At 52.3% G+C, this 7401-nt stretch overlaps 1 protein-coding gene across 1 annotated transcript in view; it reads right to left on the reverse strand.

Moving 5' to 3' along the window:
* FAM83A (family with sequence similarity 83, member A) overlaps positions 1 to 7401 on the reverse strand; it is a 23984-nt gene that overhangs the window by 15547 nt on the left and 1036 nt on the right. The window lies entirely within an intron of this gene.

The following is a 7401-nucleotide window of genomic DNA, read 5'->3' on the forward strand; positions in this document are numbered from 1 at the left end:
TGTGGAGGTTTTCTTCAACATGACTGTAATAATAATGTTCCACCATCTTTTTAATAATTACAACATATATATTTTTTAACTCACCACCATCTGGGAAGTAGTAAGGGCAAGAAGAGTGTCTCATTGATAGGCCAAGGAGGTGGCGGGTGCCCACCTGGAACTGACCTTCTGCTCAGTGTGTGTGGGTGCCTGGGCAGGGGAGGGGACTGGGGAGAAATTGCTCACGCTGGGCAGGATGTCAGGAAAGGTGTTCTAATCACCAGGCCATGATCCATTAGAATCGTGGCCCTGTTATCATATGATTACGTGTCTGCACACATTTGAGGTTATGGCACTGAAAACAGCCAAGACCCTCCCTCTTTGCTGAAAGATAAATGCCTCCTCTTCCAAGGTACTGACAAACGAGACAATTCCTTCTCTCCCCGGTGGGTCAGTACATCTTTCCAGTTCTTTGCTAGTGAATCCTTGTTTCCCTGAGACAGGGTTGGTGAGCAGGTGATTGATTGAACAGAGTGGGGACATGTTTGGAAATAACTCAGCATCCTGATTTAAGGGATGCTCAGAAATACAGGCTCATGATGTTTAGCTTGTTTGCTTCCTGCTGGGATTGTTTCCCAGCTGGATTAATTCGAAGCCAGTAACTGGTTTGTACCTCTCTTCTTCAGTCCCCTGCATGAGTGTGCAGACTTAGAGGGAGTAGAGTGTTGAATGTTGGTCCCCCCTGCCAAAGATATGTCCACATCCTCACCACCAGAACCTGTGACTGTGACCTTATTTGGCAAAAATTATCTTTGCAGATGTAATTAAGTAAAGGATCTCAAGATGAGATCATCCTGGATTATCCAATGGATCCTAAATCTAACGTCAAGTGTCTTTATAAGAGACAGCAGAAGATGGATACAGGGAGAAGAGGAGAAAGCCGTGTGAAGACTGAGGCAGCCACAAGCCAAGAAATGCCTGGGGGGCTGGCCGGATGCTCAGCTGGTTAGAGCGCGGTGTTATAACACCAAGATGAAGGTCGAGGTTCCCACACCAGGCAGCTGCGCCCCCCCACAAAATGTCTGGAACCACCAGAAGCTAGGAAAGACAAGGAAGGATCCTTCCCTCGAGGCTTTGAAGTGAGCACAGCCCAAATGACACCTTGATTTCAGACTTTGGCCTCCAGAACTGTGAGAGAATAAATTTCTGCAGATTTTGGCCACCAAATGTGTGGTGGCAATCTGTTATGGCAGCCCTAGGAATCTAATACAGAGGGGTAGCACATAATCGAGAGGAAAGGCAATCTATCAGGAGGCAGGGGACTTCGGCTGCAGTCCCGGTGCTGCTGCAGACTAGCTGAGTGCCTTTGCACACATCATTTAGCTGCTCCCGGCCTCAGTTTTTCTACATATGAACACTGCATGATAATAGAGCCTTAGCTGTCCTGCAAGAGGGGTCCAGCCATGAGCCCGGATAATGCAAATAAAAGCACTGTACAAAAGTAAAGGTGGTTATTATTTTATGTTTTTGGTGTCTGGCTATGGGGATCTGAATCCCGAGAATGTTTTAATCTGGGTTATGGAAGAGCGTTAAAATCAGTGCCCACACCTCTGTGGGCATAAACAAAAGGAACAGGGTGGGGAGAGCTGGGTTCTTGCAAGGCCAACCAGATGGGCCAGTGCAGCGGGCTGGGGTTGGCTGAGAGGGACAGGACGCACTTTCCACGACACCTTTGCAGAAGGAGGAAGGCGGTCTGGAAGCAGAGCCTGGCAGGTCAGCTCCAGGAATCTGGAGCTTCAGTGAGATGGAGGGGCCCAGCCATGGGCTTGACGGTCTGCTGGGGCAATACCCTGACACAAGGGCCATCCTGGGGACCTCAAATCCTGGCTGAGAATCCCTCACTACCTGCCAGGCATGTGTGAGTTCCTCACAGGCTGAAAATCCTGCAGCTGCTGGAAGGGCCGGGGTGGAATGAGAAATGGGATTTGGGTCTTGGTGGGGCCACACCTATGTTGGGGACAGTTGTTGGGGGCATTCAGCACCCCACACCCCACTCTGTGCTTACACATTCCCTCTCTGTCTTTCTCTTTCATGTTCTGATGCTCCTTTTTTTGAGCTTGCTTTTGAGTGATAAGTAGTAACAGCAACTGTTTGCTGAGCGCCTACTGTCAGCCACACGTGCATCGCATGTCGTGTTCTCAACACCACGACCCCAGCTTCCCAGGTGAGGAGCCAGAGGTGCAGGTAACTTTCCAAAAGACACAAGCCCCAGACCCCAACCCAGAGCCCATGTCCCAGTCATTCTGCTTCAGGTCTAAGAGCAGGACTCTGAGGTCTGTCTTTTACATCAGATACAGCCTGAGAGAGGAGGTGCAGGTAACTTTCCAAAAGACACAAGCCCCGGACCCCAACCCAGAGCCCATGTCTCAGTCATTTTGCTTCAGGTCTAAGAGCAGGACTCTGAGGTCTGTCTTTTACATCAGATACAGCCTGAGAGAGGGATGGAGGAAGGAGGGATATTCCAGAAAAAGAGCAATAATTCCGGCTCCCAGTTTCCCTGCTAGGAATACGACCCTGCCTTATCTTCACTTCAAATTCTCCAGTGGCCCTGGGCTTGCCTGATAAACTTCCCAGACTTTTTGGCCTCACTCTTAAAAGTTATTGAGGATCTGAAAAAGCTTTTGTTTATGTGGATTATAGCTATTAATATTTGCTGTATTAGGAACTAAAACTGAGAAATTTTTGAAATAGTTCCTTATTAGTTATTTTTAAATAACAATAAAAAACCATTATATATTGACATAAATAAGTTTTAATGAAAAAGAACTACATTTTCCAAGACAACGATAAAAATGTGGGGAGCGGAGTGGTGTTGCTTTTCATGTTCTCACATCTGCTTCTGCATCACTCTGCTGTGCTATGTCTTGGGGTGGAACTGCATGACCATCTGGTCTCACAGGGCTATGTGGTTAGAAAGGGCAGGGCCTCATGGCCCCGAGGAAAGGGTCTCAGGGACCCACAGGGACTCGTGACCACACTTTGGGAACTGATACTCTCACTCTTTGGCTCAATGTATGAGGCTCGGCACATCTGATCTGGGCCCCACCAGCCTCTGATCCTTGTCCCCATCCCTTATCACTCCTTGAGGTCCCATGTCCCCAAGATCTGTTCCTGCCAGATGGATGATGGCTTCTCCCCACCCCCAGGACACGTGAGCCTTTTCATACCTCCTAACCTTTGCATTTGACCCTCCCTAGGCCTGGGATTCCTTTCCCTTCCTTCTCTGCCCGGCAAACTCTTGCTCAGCTTTGAGACCCCACTCGGAGGCCACCTCCTCCATGAAGCTTGCCTTGGTGCCCCGCCCTCTACTCCCAGCCACAGAGGGTTGGCCTGCCTGGGGCTGCTGACCACCAACACTCTCTTCTCCTCTACCCCAAGGGCAGGCAGCTGGCAGGCAGCTCCCCAAAGGCTGGGAGACCTCCTGTCCCCTCTGCCATCCTGGCTGCTTTGTGGAATGAAGGAGTTCAAGCATGGAAGGAAGGAAGGAAGGAAGAATTCCTGCTACTCAGGGAGTAGAAACTGCTCCAGAAAACGCTTGCAGCTTCGCTCCCCTGCTTTGTCCCCTGTATTCTCCTCTCAGGCGGCTGAGGCCGTAGGAGAGAGAATGCAAACCTATTTCCCTCTCTCCTTGGCCTTCTCTCCATTCACGTCCACAGGCAGGGATCCGGCTCCCCTGCCCCCTGCCGTGGCTGTAGGAGTGGCCCATCCTGAGCCCATGTGTGTGTGTGAGTGTGTGTGTGTGTGTGTGTGTGTGCATGTGTGTATGTGTGAGAGAGAGAGAGTGTGTGTGTGTGTGTGTGTGTGTGTGTGAGAGAGAGAGAGAGANTGAGTGATAAGTAGTAACAGCAACTGTTTGCTGAGCGCCTACTGTCAGCCACACGTGCATCACATGTCGTGTTCTCAACACCACGACCCCAGCTTCCCAGGTGAGGAGCCAGAGGTGCAGGTAACTTTCCAAAAGACACAAGCCCCAGACCCCAACCCAGAGCCCATGTCCCAGTCATTCTGCTTCAGGTCTAAGAGCAGGACTCTGAGGTCTGTCTTTTACATCAGATACAGCCTGAGAGAGGGATGGAGGAAGGAGGGATATTCCAGAAAAAGAGCAATAATTCCGGCTCCCAGTTTCCCTGCTAGGAATACGACCCTGCCTTATCTTCACTTCAAATTCTCCAGTGGCCCTGGGCTTGCCTGATAAACTTCCCAGACTTTTTGGCCTCACTCTTAAAAGTTATTGAGGATCTGAAAAAGCTTTTGTTTATGTGGATTATAGCTATTAATATTTGCTGTATTAGGAACTAAAACTGAGAAATTTTTGAAATAGTTCCTTATTAGTTATTTTTAAATAACAATAAAAAACCATTATATATTGACATAAATAAGTTTTAATGAAAAAGAACTACATTTTCCAAGACAACGATAAAAATGTGGGGAGCGGAGTGGTGTTGCTTTTCATGTTCTCACATCTGCTTCTGCATCACTCTGCTGTGCTATGTCTTGGGGTGGAACTGCATGACCATCTGGTCTCACAGGGCTATGTGGTTAGAAAGGGCAGGGCCTCATGGCCCCGAGGAAAGGGTCTCAGGGACCCACAGGGACTCGTGACCACACTTTGGGAACTGATACTCTCACTCTTTGGCTCAATGTATGAGGCTCGGCACATCTGATCTGGGCCCCACCAGCCTCTGATCCTTGTCCCCATCCCTTATCACTCCTTGAGGTCCCATGTCCCCAAGATCTGTTCCTGCCAGATGGATGATGGCTTCTCCCCACCCCCAGGACACGTGAGCCTTTTCATACCTCCTAACCTTTGCATTTGACCCTCCCTAGGCCTGGGATTCCTTTCCCTTCCTTCTCTGCCCGGCAAACTCTTGCTCAGCTTTGAGACCCCACTCGGAGGCCACCTCCTCCATGAAGCTTGCCTTGGTGCCCCGCCCTCTACTCCCAGCCACAGAGGGTTGGCCTGCCTGGGGCTGCTGACCACCAACACTCTCTTCTCCTCTACCCCAAGGGCAGGCAGCTGGCAGGCAGCTCCCCAAAGGCTGGGAGACCTCCTGTCCCCTCTGCCATCCTGGCTGCTTTGTGGAATGAAGGAGTTCAAGCATGGAAGGAAGGAAGGAAGGAAGAATTCCTGCTACTCAGGGAGTAGAAACTGCTCCAGAAAACGCTTGCAGCTTCGCTCCCCTGCTTTGTCCCCTGTATTCTCCTCTCAGGCGGCTGAGGCCGTAGGAGAGAGAATGCAAACCTATTTCCCTCTCTCCTTGGCCTTCTCTCCATTCACGTCCACAGGCAGGGATCCGGCTCCCCTGCCCCCTGCCGTGGCTGTAGGAGTGGCCCATCCTGAGCCCATGTGTGTGTGTGAGTGTGTGTGTGTGTGTGTGTGTGTGCATGTGTGTATGTGTGAGAGAGAGAGAGTGTGTGTGTGTGTGTGTGTGTGTGTGTGAGAGAGAGAGAGAGAGATCACAAACTGCCTACAGGAGCCTGGCAGGAAACAAAATGGTGAAGCCCTCTGGGGTCCAGGACAACAGGGAGTGGTGGGGACTGGGGCAAAGAGGACCCACCCAAAGAAGTGGCCACAGATCAGCACCAGCAGAGCCTACCTGCTAAGAAGAGCTGGAAGTTCTTACTTTTAGGTGAGGTCTTCAGATTTTTACGTGTTGTCCTAAATTCATAACATGCCGTGTTGGTCCAAAGGACATCAGAGGGCCTCGGGTCAGCAGAGGTGGAGGGGGAAGTCTTGCTAGGTGTGGAGTAGGGGGTGGGAGGAGAGGAACCCAGCCAGGGGATGGCGTTTCCCAAGCCCTAACCTGGCTTCTTTCCAGGGAACCTCACTCACCCTGTGAGTGGCAGCTGTGCTCCCCACCCTTTGGGAGAGCACAGGGGTTCTCGCAGAAAGACCTGATCTAGCACACTTAGGAACAGGAGCGGGAAGGGACCTTAGTCCAGCTTGGAAGCCGAGACCTGGGGAGGTCTAGGGACTAGCCCGAGGTGGTGCAGCCAGCCCCCGGCAGCGCCCGCTCCTGGGTGCCTGCCTGGGCCGGTCTGTCAGTTGCTAACGCCGCCTTGTCACGGAAACGTGAAATACTGCTCCGAAGCAGCCCAGTGCACTACAGCCCGTGCTCCACCCGATGTCACCTTCCCTTTAATTTCCCAGAGCTCCTCTGCCTGTCCCCCCTGCACACTCAGCCTCCCCACCCTCGGTGGCTCTTCCAGAACCTCAAGATTTCACACGATATTGGTCTTGGGAGGGGATTCAGTCATGAGACCGGGACCCTGCCAGAAAAAGGAGTTTAAATATCAGCATGTTCTTTTAGGAGTTCTTCTAAATGTAGCAAAATGAGTAGTTTTAGTGACAAAGAGAGAATCTTTACAGATGACAAATTTCTTTCCTTGGAGTCTGCTCTCGCCCCTGACCCTCTGCAGCCTCAGCAGGGAGGCTGGGCACCCACTACCCTATGCCCAATAGTCATTTCGTCCCTCCAGCCATCCCCCAGCTGACTGCAGCCACTTAAGGCCAGAGACTCCAGGGGCACTGGGGGAACTCCCGATCTGCACCCCTGTCATGGTGCCTGAAATTCCATCAGCCCAGCTCTGCTCTTGAAGGACTTTTCCTCTTCTAAAGTCACTCATTAGAATGTAAACACTCTGGGGAGGCAGACCCTCTGTGCTGCCTCCTCCCTCTTCTGCCTGGCCACTGGCTGGATTCAGGTGCCACCAGGTCATCTGGGAGCAGATGGGTCTAAGCAGAGTCTGAGGGGACAAAGGGCAAGGGTATGTCCCAATGGGGTGGCCCCCTTCATTTGGAAGCATGGAAGAGGGCGCCTAACCCGGCCTGGGGAATTCAGGAAAGGCTTCCCGAGGAAGTTCATGCTGGGTCCTGAGGAAGGAGCAGGCGTTGACCGGTGAAAGGCAGGGAAGGTGAGGGGCCCAGGCAGGGGACCGCAGGCGCAAAGCCCTAAGGCCAGAGCACAGCGGGTTCGAGAAGGTGCAGGGTGCTGGGTGTTGAGTGGGAGGAGGTGGGAGGGGAGCTGGAGAGGCTGTCGGCCGCGCTGGGGAGTGTGCTCTTCCCGTCCGGGCAACTGGGAGCCACTGAAGGCTCTATGCAGGGAGGGGACCAAGTTAGATTTGCAGCAGAGAAAAAGGGCTCGACTGCAGCCTGGAGACTGGGTGGCTGGGGAGCACGATGGAAGAGGAAGGCCAGGCAGGAAGCCATTATAGGGCTTCTGGTGGTGGCCTGGACCCAGCTTGTGACAGGCAAGATCCGGAGGTCAGCCATCTAGGACAAGGCAGAGAGCAATGCCCCGGACTCCATCCCAAGCCCCCATCATCTGGCTCTGTCCCTGAGGGCAGGACGCACCGGCTCCG

Source organism: Galeopterus variegatus, unplaced genomic scaffold (genome assembly GCF_000696425.1).
Source record: "Galeopterus variegatus unplaced genomic scaffold, G_variegatus-3.0.2 Scaffold1919, whole genome shotgun sequence".
NCBI classification, from domain to species: Eukaryota; Metazoa; Chordata; class Mammalia; order Dermoptera; family Cynocephalidae; genus Galeopterus; species Galeopterus variegatus.